This window comes from Tachysurus fulvidraco, chromosome 1 (genome assembly GCF_022655615.1).
Source record: "Tachysurus fulvidraco isolate hzauxx_2018 chromosome 1, HZAU_PFXX_2.0, whole genome shotgun sequence".
Lineage (NCBI taxonomy): Eukaryota > Metazoa > Chordata > Actinopteri > Siluriformes > Bagridae > Tachysurus > Tachysurus fulvidraco.
In genome coordinates, this window is record NC_062518.1 from 4,911,829 (window position 1) to 4,931,658 (window position 19,830).

The window sequence follows — 19,830 nt, forward strand, 5'->3', positions numbered from 1 at the left end:
TACCAACCCATCGCAGGATACACACACACTCTCATTCACTCACACACTCACACACTACGGACAATTTTACAGAGATGCCAATCAACCTACCATGCATGTCTTTGGACCAGGGGAGGAAACCGGAGTACCCGGAGGAAACCACTATGGCACGGGGAGAACATGCAAACTCCACACACACAAGGCGGAGGCAGGAATCAAACCCCCAACCCTGGAGGTGTGAGGCAAACGTGCTAACCACCAAGCCACCATGCCCCCCTTTTATAATCATATTATTATTTATTTATATACTGTATATATTTGTACAGAAATATGGTTTGAATATGACAGTATATAGTTCAGGCTACTGCAACAAACCACTTACGATTGACAAACAAAAGGATTTTGTTCTATTCATATATGAATATAATGTTTTAACACATCCTTGACATGAATGTTTCTCATGAATGTATGAAAGTTCAATAATAATAATAATAATAATAATAATAATAATAATAATAATAATAATAATAATAATAATAATATAAACTAAATCTCAAGTATGCTGAACAACAGAAAAGTAAAAAAATTTACGAGAACTTGCACTAATTGGTATAAAAATAGTTTCTGATGTGAAATGTTTGACGATTATTAATAACGTACTAAACTTTCCCAAAGTAAACCTTGACAAAACTCTGCTGTTGTTTTATGCATAGAAACTGCAAATAGATTACTGTACTCTTGATTTTACGTCTAACTGGTCCGACGAAGTATTGGCTAGGAAGTATTTCTTACTTTCTGTAATAAATTCAATATAAAAAAACATATGAGAGTGAAATAATTTCAGAGTCAGCCAGTCAGAGACACAAACTCTGTGTCAAATTAAAACAGAAAGGTGCTTTCAGTGCTGTGAAGTTTGGTTGTTCTGATACCTGAGTAGGATGAATGGATAGATGGATGGATGGATAGATGGATGGATGGACCAATTCGTGGATGGATAGGTGGATGGATGGATAACGGCATAAAGGGATGAGGGAGAGGTAGGAGAATGTACATGCCCCGATGGATTGGTGGATGGGTGGATTTATAAATAAAGACATATAGGAATGAGAGAGAGGTGGGAGAATGTACAGGGACCAATGGATGGATGGATAGATAGATGGATGGATAAAGACATATATGGATGAGGAAGAGTTGGGAGAAAGTACATGGACCGATGGATGGATGGATGGATGGATGGATGGATGGATGGATGGATGGATGGATGGATGGATGGATGGATGGATAACAATATAAAGGGATGAGGGAGAGGTGGGAGAATGTACATGTACCAAAAGATAGAAGGATGGATGGATAAACACATATAGGGAGGAGGGAGAGGTGGAAGAATGCACATGGGCCAATGAAGGAATGGCTAAAAGGATGTCTGGAAAAAGAGATTAAGAGTGATACAGGGTAAAGGACAGGACACGTCCAATTTTCTGTCTCCTTCAGTCCAATCATGGTTCTTCTTTTCATGGTCTCAATCTCCACACCCCGTGTTCACCTCTTCATCACCATCCACACAGACAGAAATTAACCTTCAGTCACAATTACACATTTAACACTTCACCTTAAGAACAATTACCAGTGCAAAGCGATCCAGCTTCAGCTTCTATTAATTGCTGCTTGAAGTAAAATGTCAGTGCATATGGATTTTCTGCCAGAAGGAGTCTGTGTAAGTGTCCTTCTCTCAGCAGAGAGGGGATCGCTCAATGAATTATTCATTACAGCTAGGAGAGGAGGACACACTGGGCAGCGCAAAGAATTTACCAGCAATTGTGTTTGTCACTGCAGGCTATCCAATCAAATTTCTGGCACTGGAGAGAGAAGAACAGACAAACTGTGTTACTGTGATTTGTGAGACGCATTAAACAAACTGAATAAAACCAACGACTACAAAGCTTTACAAGGAGAATGTTAAATTAAGCAAACATGAGTAGTTTAGGGCAAGATAATTAGCATGTAATGAGGTAATGATGATATCAGTACCCGAGTGTGATGATAGAAGAATTTCTTTTTCCTTGGAAAAAAATTCACTGAGAAAACAATATGAATTTTTCATATCATGAATTATGTAAAACATTATATATGATAAAAAAAATGTTTTTAAACATGTCTAATTACATATGTTTTATATTTCTGTCCATCTTGTGATAGATTTATTCTTTTTATGATATGTTTATAATCAGATCAATAATCATATTATTATTATTATTATTATTATTATTATTATTATTATTATTATTATTATTATTATTATTATTACTTCAAACAATATATAATAATCAATAAAAATTAAAAGGTAATTATAAAAAAATAAATGTACTGCAAATGAAAAAAAAAATCAGGAGAAGAATATTGCAAGAAGAAAAAAAAATTGTGCTCATTTTCTGAGATTCTTGTTTTCCTGTGAAAATGCTTTAGCTTCTGTTTAATGGTGATTAGGTGTGTGTCAAGGAGTATATTATGTATGCTGGGGTCAGCTGGGACTGGAGAGAGATTGTCACTTTGCTTTCAGGTCACTGGAGAGGTCAGAGGTCACACTGACACTGACTTTTAACAGTGGAGTGTAGACAGACACAGCGCAGAAACAAACACAGTCACAACAATAAAAATCACAACCAGTCAGGCTTAATCTATATCAAATCTGTGCATTTTAGTCATTATTTTTTTTTTCTAAATGAGAATTTGGGCGAATGCAAACTTTTTTTTTGTTCCGTTCAAATCTGTAATTTTTTTTTCTTACATATGGACAAATTATGCCATTTTGTACCTGAAGCAAAATGAATTGTAGATACAATAAATACAGATGTGATATGTATCTTTTTTATATGAAATCTTGGCTTGTCATAGAATTGTACAAAAGTGTTTTGCTGCGTTATTTAGAGATGCACTAGGAAGTTCTTTGCAGAGGTGGAAGTAAGTCACACGTGCAAGTCACAAGTACGTCTCAAGTCATTTTTTTTAATATCTGTCAAGCAAGTCTCAAGTCTCAAATTTGCGACTTAAGGCTGACTCGAGTCAAGTCATATGACTCGAGTCTCCCATATATAGTTCTTTGCATGTACACACTATGAGCTTTTAACCTGCTACAATTATTATTATATCCGAGATCATATTGCAGCACATATTCATACATACGAGGTCATAGTGTTTCATTTAAGAGATACCTTGTCTCAATTACTAACAGACTTCCTCAAGAAAAATAATATTCAAAAGACATACAATATGTGGTGAAAATGTATCTCTACTTTTACTTCACCGAGCCAGAAAAGTGCAGAGATGTCAGAGGTTAAGCGCTTAGAGCCAAAGACTCCACAGTAAACTTGTTCAGGGTGACTGATCTGTCTTTTCAGCTCATACACACACACACACACACACACACACACACACACACACACACACACACACACACACACACACACACACACACACACACACATGCTCACAGTTTGGGTATGCTAACATACACACATTTTAGCAGGTACATAAATTAACCACAAGACGATTATTAAATGCCATTTATTGTGCTACAATACTCTCTCTCTTTCTGGATGGATGGACAGATGGATGGATAGATAAAGTCAATGGGGATGTCGGTGAGGTGGGAAAATGTACATGGACCAATTGGGCGGATAGACAGATGTATGGATAAAGACATACAGGGATAAGCGAGAGGTGGGAAAATGTACATGGACCAATGGATGGATGGATGGATGGGTGTATTGATGGATGGATAGGTTTATGGATGGAAGAATGGGTGTGTAGATGGATGAATGGGTGTATGGATGGATAAAGACATATAGTGAAGAGGAACAGCTGGAAGAATGTACAGGGAGGAGAAAGACATACAGTATGAATGACATATGAATCTCTCTCTCTCTCTCTCTCTCTCTCTCTCTCTCTCTTTCTGTCATACTTATTCAAATTCAAATTTTATTTGTCACATACACAGACATGCAGTAAAATACCTTTAAGTTTTCGCATATCGCAGGTTGATATGAGCCTGGGGTCAGAACTAAGGGTCAGCCATAGTACTACGCCCCTGGAGCAGGTGAGGCTAAGAGCCTTGCTGAAGGACCCAACGTTGATGTCTCAGCAGCTTGTGGGCTTGAACCCCGACCTTCTGATCAGTAACCCGAAGCCTTAACCACTGAACCATCACGCCCTATTCTGTCATAAATGTCATTTTATAGTGAATTAGAATTGAACAAAAGTGAAAAAAAATGAGAACAGTAACATTCTATACCATTAAAAATAACATTAAATAGCATTAAATAGATAGAAAGTATAAAATATATGGATACGTACAGTACTAAGTTTAATTCATAGCAATTCCTATTAGGACCCAATTCATTTTAACACAATGAGGTGATAATAAATATATTGAAATGTTGCTGTATGCACCGTTCTTTTATTACTAGAAGCACCACATCATGATTATTTTATTTTCTTTTTAACTTATTTAACACTTTGACCATTTTGATAACCAAGTCCATCCCTGATGAGCAACATTATCCACTCACATCCTCTCAGCTCGCCTTTCAGAGCTCGGAGGTGAGAGGAGCCAAAGTGTCGCCATCACGACTTCATGACAAATTACATGTTTCACTCCTGCTTGTAAACCTTAGGATTTGGTATAGGGATCTTACAAAGGTGTTTACACGTGTTTCCGAGATGGCGCTGAGACAAAAGACTGTAGAAATATCAGATGAGAAAGAATTGTCCAGAATTGTGAAGGTTTGGAATGGAGAGGAAGCAGAGGCAGGACAATCATACAAAATGAGTCTTGGAAGGTAAAATGGAAGGTCTCAAAAGTGTTTCTGTTAGAGAAAAAGACAAACAAGCAAACAGAGACACTCCTAAACGGAAACACACACACACACACACACACACACACAAACACACACACACACACACACACACACACACACACACACACACACACACACACACACACACGAGCGGTGAGATGAAAAGGAGAGCGAAAAAGAGCTTTGAGGGTGAGAGGAGGTGAAGTATTGATCAACCATTGACAAACACAATAGAAATTTTATATGTGATGTGAGAGGCCCATCCATAATTTATCAGAGGGCAAATGTGAGTGAGGAAAAGAGGGAGTGGATGGGGAGAGAGGACAGGGAATAGGAGCTATTGATTAGAGTAAAGAAGTGCAGGGGCACGTTGCTGCAGCCAGGAGAGACAGCACAGGAAAGCCATTAAGGATGGCAGTGTTACTAGACACGGACAGATGAGGAGAGAGAGAGAGAGAGAGAGAGAGAGAGAGAGAGAGAGAGAGAGAGAGAGAGAGAGAGAGATTGGAAGAGATAGGAAAATTGGAAATGCTGTTGAAGAGAGAGAGAGAGAGAGAGAGAGAGAGAGAGAGAGAGAGAGAGAGAGAGAGAGAGACCCAGCCCCCACCCCTTTTCTCCTGTGCCACCTCATGGATCAATATGGCCATGTCAAAACAGTAAATGCATGCTTTTGCTCTTAAGTAAAAGGTGTCCAAGATTTTTTAAAAGCATTGATTTGGGACGGGTCGATGGAAATCAGTGCGGATTTTCTCCTGTGCAAAGAGGGGGCAATAACACTCAGCAGATAACCGAGCAACAGAAGGATGATGGCTGTGGTAGCGGAGGGAAACTCTGAGGAGAGGAGAGGAAAGGAAAGGAAAGGAAAGGAAAGGAAAGGAAAGGAAAGGAAAGGAAAGGAAAGGAAAGGAAAGGAAAGGAAGGACACTTGCACAGATTACCCCGAAAAGGTCAGCTTGATGTCGGGGTCAAGGATTCACCTCAGCCTTAGTCATCCCCAGTGGAGGAGGATACTCATCTGAGGATAGGACAGAAGGAGAGAATTTCACACAGGTGCCAGAGAGAGAGAGAGAGAGAGAGAGAGAGAGAGAGAGAGAGAGAGAGAGAGAGAGAGAGAGTCAGACAGCCATTTTGCACATTAAAGAACAGGCTTGTCTAGACACTAGCACTCCTCTATATTCTCAAGAGACGCAGTAAATGAATTAAGTCTCTTTCACTTTTGACAGTGGGCAGTCGGTCTAGAAAAAAATAAAAGTAAACAAAAAGAAAAGATATTCAGCAATGTATGTTGTTTGTACAGTCACTGATTTCTGCCTAGTATCAATAAATAAATAAATAAATAAATAATATACTACTTATTAATGCTTTACTTTTACTTAAAGCTATTAAAGTATATTACTTTGTCATTATTGTAGTATGGGATTGCCAAAGGTAAACAAAGTAATAATTAGGGTTATATATCTAAAATTATAATTATTATGAAAAAACAGTAATATGTAATATACTTTAATTCTGTGCCTTATAAGCTCTGATCATCTATAATGCACCATATGAATGCAAAAGCAGTAAACAATTCAACTGTTTGGTTTCATTTTATATAAATCTCTAATAGGAAAGAATAAAGAACAATTTTCACTTTCAGTGATAAAAAGAAATCTACATAATGTACCATGGCATAATATTGTCATATACATTCGTAACAGTGTTATAAGTAGTAATAAGAAAAAAAAAAGTTATGGGTCAGAGAAGATGTACATAACTTTGTCTTTCTTTTTAATTTCTGTTTTATGATCACTACATTGTATTGTCATTACTATTAAGTGAATTAGCAAAAGTTGACTAGGCTACATCGTCATTATAACACGTTATAACATGTCATAACATAACATCGACATAAAAAAACCCCTTCAAATATAACTTAACTCCTAATGAAAGCAGTCATTATACAGTATTAGCGTTTATTTATTTAGAATGCATGTTTTATATATATTCTTTTTCTATGCAGGGTTATGTCATGTAGGGTTTACAGTATGTAGGTTTATGTCAGCTGTACAGTTTATTGTGCAGAGAGCTGCACGTGGACTGCATGTAGATGGTTAAAAGAATGAAAAAAAAAAAAAGAAATTCGCTAATGGAAAATGTTTAAGTAGTTTAGTAGTCTACATGAACAATGTTAAAAGTTAGTATCCTTTGATTGCAGAAAGAGCTAATGCAAGAAAAAGTGTGCAGAACGAGACAGTGAATCATGTCTCGTAATCAGAAACAAATATCGCTCTAGCCACAAGAAGATCGCCTTCACTGTGAATCCTCTGAATTTTATTCTCAGACTGGTTAGCCACTGGTGCGGCCGCAAGACAACGGAAACACGGCAATGATTAGCAGAGACGGGGTGCGGTCCCGGCACGGAGCCCGAAATCCCAGAGCTACCCAGAGTACATGCTATTTGTAAGCTTTAATAAAATAAACAGAGGCAGCCATCCTTCTCAGGCCTCCTTCTCTATTTTGAGAGACGAGTACAGCAAGAATAAGAAGGCTGGGCTGGATCGTTTTTTTCTAGTTTCTGAAAGTAAATTTTGTTCCAGAAAAATGAACAGCATTAAAATACAAAACAAAAAGAAACACACAACTTAGAGTTCCGTGGTTCTTCTGATATATGGAGTAAGTACAGTACAAGTCGGTGACTCTGCCTTGTCCTGATTCGATTGCTACCTCTGAAAGTCTTGTACGCTCTTGTTGGCCATTAGTTAATAGTGTCAGATCAGTTTGCAGACGGAGAAAGAAGACGATGGATGTGACTGAGGGACGCCTGAGTGCTCTCTGAGTGTTGTTCGTGCCACTTGATCTGGGCAGGAGAGTGGTGATGACAGTGCGCAATGCCATCGGGTGATATTTGAGGAGAGGCCTGATAGAAAGGTCACAACATTCTGAGGTTCGGATACAAAGAGCACACGAGAGAGAGAGAGAGAGAGAGAGAGAGAGAGAGAGAGAGAGAGAGAGAGAGAGAGAGAGAGAGAGAGAGAGAAAACGAGCGAGATACCAGAAGGGGGCAGTTCGGACTTCCTGTCACACTTCCTGTGGCTAAAATAATTCTGAGAGCGAATAGAAATTTATTCTATTAACTCCAGTAATCTAAAAGAGTTTTTTAACGAAAATTAATTACCTAAATTAAATAATATAATTATCTTGATTTCATGAATAATTTCATGCTTGGGCTGCCTTTGTGTCTCACTAAGGAAACGGAAGGAGTTTCGGTTTCAGCACGATTATTACATTTTCCTCTAGGACAGAGTTAGTGTTTCACAGTGACAGGACGAATTGCGTTTTTGTCTTATTAACTACAAAAACGAGAGAGAAGAAGCTTGTGAAGGAACGACGATTTATAGATGCTACAATAAGTGATAACAAGTACTGGCTAAACAACATAAAACATAAATTGTACAATGTGCAATCTCTTTTAATAAAAAATATATATTTGTGCAGATAATAATGACTCAGCTTTGGTGTTGATTATTTTCTTATAACAGAAGTCTAAAGGGTTTTATAACTTACATAAATAAAACTATGTCGCTGCACTGGCTCAACATACAGTAGACATTCGGGTCTACATAATACAATCGATATTCTTAGTTAAAAAAAATTGTCAGTGAGTGAGAATAAGGTGAGTCAGTGAGTGAGAATAAGGCAGAACGAGACGTAGATTATGATACCAGAACTTTCTAGAGATCCAGTAAACCCAGTGCCCCACAGAAACAGCAAACAGCAGTCACCACTTTTAAAGAGGCTTTGTGGCATGTCAAATCCACAACCAAGGCTCACTATTTAAACAAACCTAGGGTTGCAGTATTAAACACGAGACAAGATTTCCACAAATACATCCATATTAATAGCTCTCTGCTCAGCTGCGGCTGCAGATAATTAACCGGAGACGTTAGAGGGGCTACGCACACAGCTCAGGCAGCTCCCGGCATCATAAATGCAGATGTTAGAGGCTTGATTAGATCTTGGTCCGAACATATGTTTTCAACTGCCCCCTTTCATTAGTGCCGGGCACGATGAGTGCAGAAATCTAAGATTATTATAGAAATTAGGCTAGGAAAAACACCCGATAGCACAATTAAGGAAATTAAATTGTATACATTAGAGTCAGAGTGTAATAGAATAAGAGAATCATGTTGTAATTGAAATGCACTTAAAAAGGATCATGCTGACAAATACAATTTTATCAAGGGAGTAACAGAACACACACACACACAAACACACACACACACACACACACACACACACACACACACACACACACACACACACACACACACACACACACACACACACACCACAGCACCTTCCACTAGATTTCCTTGTTAAATCCAATATAAGCGAAGCAACGAGGGTCTGACAGAATCAGTGTGCATCGGTTAGCATCTTAAACCTAGATAATCATTTTACATCCATCTCGTCACCCAGCCTGTGGCCCTTATAAAAACATTTCAGGCTCAGGATGCATTAAAAGGGGTTAAAAATAAAAAGGCAGGGCAATTATTATAACCTCATCATAAGGCAGTCACAGGAGAGAAGTCATTTCCTTTGCAGTCTTTTTGGAGCATAAGCAATTCATCAATTTTTTTCGAGTGGTTAGGATTTTTAAATTATTTGTTTATGAATGCTTTATGTTTTGGAGATATGTATGATATGTAAGAGCCGACAAAGTGGTTTTGTGGATAATAGTAGCTACTATTTATTTATTTATTTATTTATTTATTTATTTATTTATTTATTTATTTATTCATTAAACGGGTTTAACTCTGGTCAGTGTGCACTTAAAAAAATATATTTTTTGTTTCAGAGGCTTTTCTTTTGTTTTATGTAATTAACAACAATTTGCTATGTCTAGCAAAACTTTTGCTAAATAATTATCCAATCACTCTGCAGGATGACCTTTCATCGTCTTGTCACTTGTCATCGACAATGAGTTGATGTGCTTTTCTTCAAAGTTACTTAATTTATTTATTCAACACAAGGCATAAACTCTTCAAACGAAACACTGGATCTACATCCTTTAAGAGTTTCAGAGTTTTTTTCTTTGGAGAACAAACAGCTATCAGAAGAACCTTTAACACATGAGACAATATCAATAGCAAAGTATAAACACATTGTTGACATGATGGTTCAGTAGGTAATGTTGGTGCTTCACAGCTCCAGGCTCTTGGATTTGATCCTGAGCTACTGTTACAAAATTTAGCATGTTATCCATGGCTTTTTTTGGCGGGTTTTCATCCTTAAAACAAAAATGGGTTATAAAAGGTATTTAAAGTTAATTATTTCCAAAAACACCTTGCTCCAGATATGTTTTAGTATTGTTTTAAAGTTGTCTTTAAAAGTGTTAGTCGAAATTATAATAGGGCAAGAAAAATCTGTAATCATACACAGTACATAGATATATAACACAATTTATAACCTTAAACATGGTACAAGACAAATTTAGGATTAGATCACACTCTGGTACAATGTGCAGTTCACATGTCCACCACTAGGGGCACTCTACATCAGTTTGAACTTACTATGAAACAAATCTGAGGATTAAAAATTCATAATTTGCCTACTGCCCTATCTCTTTCGTTCTCTCTCTCTCTCTCTCTCTCTCTCTCTCTCTCTCTCTCTCTCTCTCTCTCTCTCTCTCTCTCTCTCTCTCCCACACACATATACACATTATCTCTTAATGAATGGCCAATTAGAGTTAGCCATGAAACAAATTAATGTTAAATTACTCATAGGAATGAAAATGTCTACAATGTGTTTTGCCTTGCGACAAGGGAACAGTGTTTTCTTTTTAATGAAGTACAGACCACATTCTGCCCACATCCAACCCCCACTTTAACGGCAACATCACACTGTTACACACAAACACAAATACACACAACTTAGGAACACATGCACATGTCAATTATGCATTACGCATCTTAAGATATTTAAACGCTTTGTAGGAGTCGTGCCATGTCATTCTGTGCCGTGTCATTACGGGTTACGGGTGTCATTACTGCGTCTTCCCTAAACTGCTGGAAAGAAGGTCTACACGAGTTGTGTATGCATGCGTAATGCTTCATCATGTGTCATTTGCACAGTTAGAAACATTTTGAATAATCCACACAGCAGAAGTACTTCTACCACAGCATTATGGGATAGAGAGATGAGGTTAGCTTTTCCCACTGACGGAAAGTAAAGCTGGGAAAAACCAAGCTGAAAATGCTTAAATGGTTGTAATTACTATGTAAGAGGTTTAATGTGAATTTGACCAAAGGCCATAGGCTTTGAGCGGGGAAAAAAATAATATGTATATTATTTCTTTATCAAGTTACACATTTTAAATTCAGTTTAGGCATTTCAAAAGATGTCAGTTCAATTCATATAAGTTAAATAAGCTGAAACGCTGTTCTATTTTAAAAATATATTGCACACTTTTAAACTCCAAAAGTATTGACACCCTCCAAGAGAATGGGCAAATAAAAGAAATTACGGATTAGACAAAATGCTTCGACTTTACTATTAAACAATCGGTGCAAATTAGCTAAGCAAAAAAAAAAAAAAAGTATCAGTTATGCTGGTGAATTGCTGAGGCTTTGTGAACCAATAACAACCTAAAATCTGCTTGCTTTTGCCAGCAAGATACTATTTGGGCCCAAACAGACAATGCCGTAAGACACACTACTAATCTTTAGCTATAGCAAGACAGTCAGAAGAATTGTACTGCATTTATGAAAAGCACACATTACAGAAATAGATTTTATTAAAGTAGATTTTATTAAAATGACATCAACATGTATTCATCCATCCTTGATAAACCAGGGTCTCCATGGATCCAGAGCCTACATGCCTTTTATTATTAAATATTAAATATATCCAATTGTATGAGTTAAATATTAGTAAAAATAAATAAATAAATAAATAAATAAATAAATAAATAAATAAATAAATAAATAAATAAATAATTTATTTGTTCAGTTGCCTGTTTTGACAAATATCTTCAAAATAAATTTGTTGTCATAGTTTTTAATATATTTCTTCATTAAGTTGAAATATTTTTACCCTCTGAGTTTTAGCATTGTACTATCGGTAATGGAATATTTAAACAAACAAACAAACAAACAAACAAACAAACAAACAAATAAATAAATAAATAAATAAATAAATAAATAATAGAAATTTCAATACACTCAATTCCTTTTTTATGATTTGATGACTTGACATAACATGACACATCGCATAGGATGACCTAATCTAACCCATCACTGAGATAATAGTATTTTTTCTTCGAATTCCAAGAATGTGCATTTCCCTGTATGAAGAAGTACACAAAATATAGAGCTCTACTAAAAGAAAAAATGGGTGTATTTATGAGATGGATTTAGCTCGAACGTTTGTGTGTGTGCTCGCACTTATGTATATGTGCGTGTTCGTAAAATTGCTAAGCCGCAGACATTGCAGGGTGTGAGTATGTATTTTCTGAGTCTGATTGAAGTGAAACATAGTCTTTAATGTATCATTTCAAGTGAACACAGAAGCCAAATGAAAACACACACACCTACACGTGGCGGCCTAATTGAAGACTGCAGGTTGCCATGCTTTTGGTTTTACAGGCACAAGAGTACTTTTGAAATCAATATTCACTCCGAGTTGTTTTTCTATTGCCAAATTAAAGCTGCCACTTACAGAGAGCTGACGCCAGACTGGGAGAGAGGGAGAGAGAGAGAGAGAGAGAGAGAGAGAGAGAGAGAGAGAGAGAGAGAGAGAGAGAGAGAGAGAGAGAGAGAGAGAGAGAGAGAGAGAGAGAGAATGCAGTACATGTCATGAAGGATTTATAACACTTCTTTTTGAAGATGATCATAAAAAAGGCTTCTTTTATGTTTATAGAGAACAAGCTATTAGTTAATAATACCACCCTGAAGAGAACTGATCAAAACAGCCAATTACTACACAATGATAGTGCAGTGTAATAGTTGAGAAAGGCATGTAAGTCAGTAACTAACAAGTAAAGATGTAAGATCTTTTAGTGCACCAAACATTTATCTATTTATAATCTTCAGGCTTGCATTCTTTATACATACACTTATTGCAGCGTTCTGTACTTTTCTTCACTATTTATGTCTCTTACTATGTCTGCCACAGAACGTGCAATTACACATATTTAACAATGTATAATGTACAATTTGCACACTACACGCCCTTTCAAACCCACCTTCGACTCTACTAAAGATACCATTGACCATGAACAAGCTAAAGCCTCTCAATTTAAAGCCATCAATATTTTATTGAGACAGCACTTGTGAGCCCAATGCCTCTGCCTCAGACCCTCCCACGTACAGCTGCTGATATATTTAATTGGTGGCCCAAAGCACTGGAGACAGACAGGACTCTGTTTGCTCAATAATGGATGCCCCAGACTTGTGCTAAATGCTAAGGCAGGCACACGGTGCTATAGTGAGATGGAATATGACTATCAGTTCAAGTAGCAAAACTTTGAATGAATTGGTAAATATATAAAATAAGAGAACATCTATAGGAGGCAGATTGGTGATGGATTGTATGAAGGCAATGTAGGTTCCAGTTTTGATCCTGAGGGTTTCTTCTGGGTTCTTAGGTTTCCTTCCTCCTCCCAAAGATTGTAGGATCTTCAGAATCATGATGGAATATCATAATCTGCTGACCCTGGAGACTTTGTTTCTGCAAATGATAATGAACCCATCTAGTCACGCTAAACTGTTTATTATTAGGCTTCGATTAAGAGGAGCATCCAAGCAGTCAAGCTCCAAGAATTCAGATCTTTATAATGAGTATATTAATATAAACATGTGATTTGTCCTAGAGATTTAGAATTTGAATTCTAATCAAGAATTCAACAGTGCCTGGGTATGAAATGTAAGATATTTTTCCTCACTGAGACAAAACAAAATGGCACAAGAGAAATCTAATGTTGCTCTTTAGTTCTGACTTTTCTGGATTGAGAACAGACGCACCGTGTAAAGTCTATAACTACATTTATCCCTGTGAAAAAATCGACTACCTTTTGAGGTCATGTTGAAACAACAGGGTGTGTGTTTGTGCATTCTGTGAATTAGAGACAAGACTAAAGACCTGCTCGTGTATATCATTCCATTTGTCTGATTCGACTGTGTCCTAGTTAGGAACTGCAATGGGACTCATTTAGGTTGGAACAGAAATGGGCCGCTGTTTAATTTATTAATGAATACAATCAGAGCAGGATGTTGTGATGAGAGAGCTGTTTTGTAATGAGTGGAAACACTGGGCCACCGACAGAGGCGTCATTGTGGCACTAAAAAGTTCATCACAAGTCCACTAAACAAATGCAAAAGCACACAGTCCTTTAAACCAGATGACACACATTTGATAAAATATACCAAATATTTAAATGTACCCTGATTGACATAAAAAATAAAAGAATTCTTTCAAAAATAATTTTTCCCCCACATACACCCGACACATTTTCACACTCCCTGGCAAAGAGGCATCACCATCACATTAAAAATAAATTCATTCAAAGTCAATTTGCGGAACGCTTGCCGATTCGGGGAAACAATACCGACTCTGCGCTGGGAATTGCAGATGTCTCCCCCCTGCTCTCCCTCCCCAAGGCATTCCTTTGTCTCTCTATTTTTCTGTGATTAAAAATACAATGATGAATGCATATTATTTCCAGATGAATAACTTGGAGGAGTTGGCAGCAGATAAAGCAAACAGTTGCAGCTAGTAGGTACTAGTTAGATCACAAATAACATTAGGTGCATGTGTGCTTGCTCCATATGAATGTGGACAGACTCTCAGAGGAGACACAAAACATGCAAATGATATACTTTTGTGTGAAGTCTTTAATCAACAACAACAACAACAATAATAATAATAATAATAATAATAATAATAATAATAATAATAATAATAATAATAATAATAATAATAATAATAATGTTGCAATCAGTTTCTCTATTTTATTTCTAATTTAATTTTTGATATTTATTTTCTAAATTATAAGCTCCTAAGTACTCCTTTGGATGGATTTGATTAATATAAAAATATATGCAGAGTATAAATAAATTTAGTAATAAAGAAATGAAGAAATAAAATTTTCTGATTTTTAGCCAGTTTTATAATGTGATCATTTTATGTCAAGTGGTGAAAAATAAAACAAATAAATGATATTTAGAAAGTAATCCATTATTTATTTATTTATTTATTTATTTATTTATTTATTTATTTATTTATTTATTTCATATAAACACACACCAGTGGTCAAGATGGGTTTTAAGCGGATGCAAGAATGTAAAAGTTAATTTATTTTAATAAGCCTTTTCTTACACTTATCTAAACAATTTATTTGATAACAATCACCAGTGCTGGCAAATAACAGTTGCACAAAGGATATGAGACCAGTGGACTTTTGTGTAGATTTGGATTCATGGTTTGGATTACTGTCTCCTTGATGGAGTGATATGTATTCTAACAAGGATTCCAGGGTCCTTTGAGGAAAAACAGTCCCTCATCATCAACACACAACCATTCTTTCTTTCAAATTTTTTGAGTGCTTGTTGACACAAATCTGATTTGATCTCATATGAGCAAAGAACCTGGTTCGTGTCAAAATTTCCATCTAATTGTACGTTTGGTGACTTGGTGAATGTTACCATGTTAACAACAATCCTTTCTGCATGTTTTCTTTGAGCTCCTGTTGGTTTAAACGTAGGGTGAATCTAACAATTTGTTCTAAATCTATTAAAAAAAAAACAAAACAAAACAAAAAAAAAACCAGGGAATTATTTTTTTAACCATTGTCTGATTTATGACCACTTTTGTCTTGTTTCCATTGTCTACCCTGTAAAAAAATATCACATCGTCACCTTATTCATAACCTTAAAAAGACAGAAAGAAAGAAAGAAAGAAAGAAAGAAAGAAAGAAAGAAAGAAAGAAAGAAAGAAAGAAAGAAAGAAAGAAAACAGGTGACCACTTGAGGGTTCTTAAAAGGAACATGCTTGAGTTACATTTTGTACATAAGTTCTAGTCCTATTTTTATACAGTAGAATAGCTTACTTTAATTAAAGCTTAGATTTCTGACATACATACGTTCAGCATGAGATTAAGCTAATAAACCAGAGATTTTTGTTCACAACCCTTTAACCAAGGGTGCCAATAGATCTCAAGCTGACTGTATCTTAAACACCCATTTTAATATCAATATTGGATAAATTATGTATTCAGAGCAAATCCTAGGAGACAGCTATGATGCTGTTTCCTGACTGGAGTCTTTTATACAAGTCTGCCAGCCTTCAGAAAGCTTTTGAAATGTAACAATCCTCAACAAACCCTGGAGAATTGATCTAAACAGATGGTCAGAGCTCCAGTGAATAAAAGAGCATCCGTTCCAGTCAGGAACAGTACTCCAGTAACTTCAGCGGATTGACTAGACTAAGAGCAATCACAGTAAACTTGTACGTTTTGGAGGATGCCGTTTTGTTTCTTTGAAATTATGTTCTTCTGGAAGAAAAAAAAAATGGCCTGTTCAAAATGATGTAAACACCAAACCAAGCAGAAGCTTCTCCTCTTGAGAGGAAACAGGTGAAGCCTCTGAGATGCTCACACTCGTACTACTTGCAATAAACACTAAGTGAAGCTCAGGACCTGTGTATCAGGGGAGAATTTTATTCTGAAGGCCCAGATAGAGCCTCTCTCCAGCTTCCAATTTCCCCTAGAGCAGCCCTTGCTCTCTCCCTCTCAACTGCTCCCTGTAGACACAGAGCACACATTCGGCCTCACTCCTCTTTTTACCCCCTCTTTCCGTCTCTCCTCCCCTTCTTCACAAGTCGACTTCAGAGAGTCAGGCCCTCACACCCGCTAAGCTTTGATGCCAAAATAGTCCTGGAAGTTCCTGTCTTGAATAGTGCCTCAGTAGGCCTAGATCCCCGAGCTCTGAGAGAGACAGACAGGCAGACAGAAAGAGAGAGAGAGAGAGAGAGAGAGAGAGAGAGAGAGAGAGAGAGAGAGAGAGAGAGAGAGAGAGAGAGAGAGAGAAGCTATAACGAAGCTGTACTCAGTTGCTTTCCTTCACAATGAGTCTCCAATGAAAGATTAACACTAGTATTCCCTGAATTTAAACTAAAATAGAATCCTTTAATATCAGAACAAACTCCTCACAGCCCCGTTGATGGATCTTCCATAAAAGATTCTTCTGTACTGTATATTGTAAAGATCTTGGTGTTGTTAGAAAATGGAAATAAGATATACAATCTTAGCGAAGTATTGTGTAGTTTCTAGCCTGCCTTGCACTTGCTTTAAATCACTCACGTATGCTTGCAAGATGGCTGCATTGTCAAGTTTGCACATCAAGAATTAATGTGACAACAGAAATGTGGCAAAAATGGAATTGATGTCAGCACAAGTATTGAACAAACCATAGCTGGATCTTAAAACACAAACTTCTGTATATAACATGGCTTTAAATTTATTCAGAAATCCTTTTTGAAACTCATTGCCAACATTTCAGTGTGAATAGATGTGTATTATTTGTCTTATAGCTTTTTATATATGTTTATCTTCATTAAAGAGAGAAATATCATCATTTTTATCTGTTCAGAGTTCCATTTCTAGATGTCAAATGCCTGTTGAAGTTAATTTCTGTCATCACTTATGTATGCTGTAACATGGTCTTCCTCAACAGAGTATTTTTTCTTTAGCTTAATCGATTTTTTTTCTTGATTTTTACACATTGGGTTTACAATTGTTTATACAGCAGAACTATCACAGTCACTGTTGTAGAAGATGAATCAATCAACGCTTACTTAGCATTCAATTAGTTATAAATTTGGTGGTATTATATTTAACGTTAAGCTGAAGCTCGTGTCAATCATGAAAACAGACGAAAGCATGCGTATGAAAAATAAAAAAAAAGATTTTCTAAGTTTAGGTGAATTTTATTGTCATGGGTGTAAAGAGTGTTAATCATCAATATACAATAAAATTATTATGCTATTTCTTCCTTTCTACTCTGACACCGTTCAGTCGTAAAATGGCATAATTGGAAATGAATTATTAAAGTCCTCTCAATTATTAACACACTAAAGTACTTAAAATACTGAAATATTTTTGCTAATACATTCAAGGGCAAAAGTCTACAGTGCAATTTGACTGTTAAAATGTTCAATATGCTGTCCCGGTGCACAATGTTGTCCCGGTGCATTGCTTAGTCCATGGAAATAACAAGTTAGAAAAGATTCATAGCAAATGACAGACAAGAATTCAGCTGGACTACAAAACAAAGAGAGAAAGCAGGCAGGAAACAGTGACAGAAGACAGAAAGCGGTTTGGATAAAACTGTGCCAAACTGCCTGCTCCAAATTTTGTTCGGTTCTCTCATGATGGCAATCTGCATGTGTTGAAGTGACATTATGTATAAAGCAGCATGCTGAGTGAGCCAGCCTCCTCATTACACCTGTACATGCTAATATTAGTGAAAAAAGAGCATGAATCAATACAGGAGAGGAGGTTCAGAGAGAGAAAACGAGAGAGTATTTGGTAGCCACAAAGCCTCAAGATGAAAGTTCCTCCACCTGTCAAACAAACTGCTGGAACTGTGATAAATTAATGATCAAATACACTGCTGAGGTGTACAGTGGTGTGTCAGAATCCACCAGTCACCAGAACCTCAGATTTAGAGAGAGACAGAAAGAGAGAGAGAGAGAGAGAGAGAGAGAGAGAGAGAGAGAGAGAGAGAGAGAGAGAGAGAGAGAGAGAGAGAGGAAAAATGAATAAAAGTGAGACTGACATCAAAACCTTGGCACTTTGCAACGAATTTCCTGTGACTTCAAAGAAAGAGGCGGATCACCACGACTATTCGGAACAACCAATCAGAGAGAGTTTACACAGTGACACGTTTGACATTTGAAGTGGTCTCAGTACCACATGCTTAGAAATAGATAGACCAGTGTTCCTAAGTCCACTGTCTCAGCATGGACGTTTAATCCGTCCGTATAGGCTGCTGCGACTAGAGGTCTTTGTGTCACCACTGTGTGCCACATGAGTTATGCATGAAATAATAGTAATTGGGGGTGTGTATGTGTATGTGTTCACCTAAAGAGAGGTGTGAGACAGAATAAGTGTCTATGAACAAAAAATAATGGTCTTAAATTCATTCAGGCTAATCATTATCATCATCATCATCATCATCATCATCATCATCTCATGCATGTGATATGTTGGATATATTCTGGAAAACACCCAAAAAAGGTCACATTATTACACAAAACAAATGCATTTCACCAATATATATATATATATATATATATATATATATATATATATATATATATATATATATATATATATATATATATATTGCTTTTATTTAGTCTACTTTAAAACTTTTCTTTTGATGTCTGCCTGCAACGAACAGGTGTGATGTCACTAACTGAATGTTCTGATTGGACCAAGTGCCATAGCAACATGAACAGGAGCCTAATTTATTCGCTTTGTAATCAGGTACTGATTAACGATAAAATAATAATAATAATACAGAACTGAACTGACTGAATGAATGAATCAGAGATTATTTGAGTAATGAATCAGAGGCCCAGTTGAAATGTCATGAGTAACTATTAGTTCAGGTGAAGTGAATCAGACTGATGTGAATTATGCTGATAAGCAAAATGAGAATTCTTTTCTCATGGTACAACTATGATTCATTCAAATTAGATAGGTTTGTACATGTAGAGGTCACATACAGTAGAAAATCTTCAAGATAAACGGACCATGTGAAAGGTTTTCCCAGGCTGCCACACGTATGCTTGGCTACTTGCGAGAAAATGCAACTTTTTTTTTTCTTTGGGTAAACAACTTGCTTCCTGTTTTCCTTGCATTCATCATTGGCAGATGGAGTCCCTGTCCCTCATGTCAGTGTTGTCACTTTCTTCTTGGCACATTTCCATGTCTCTCATGTCATGATGCTAC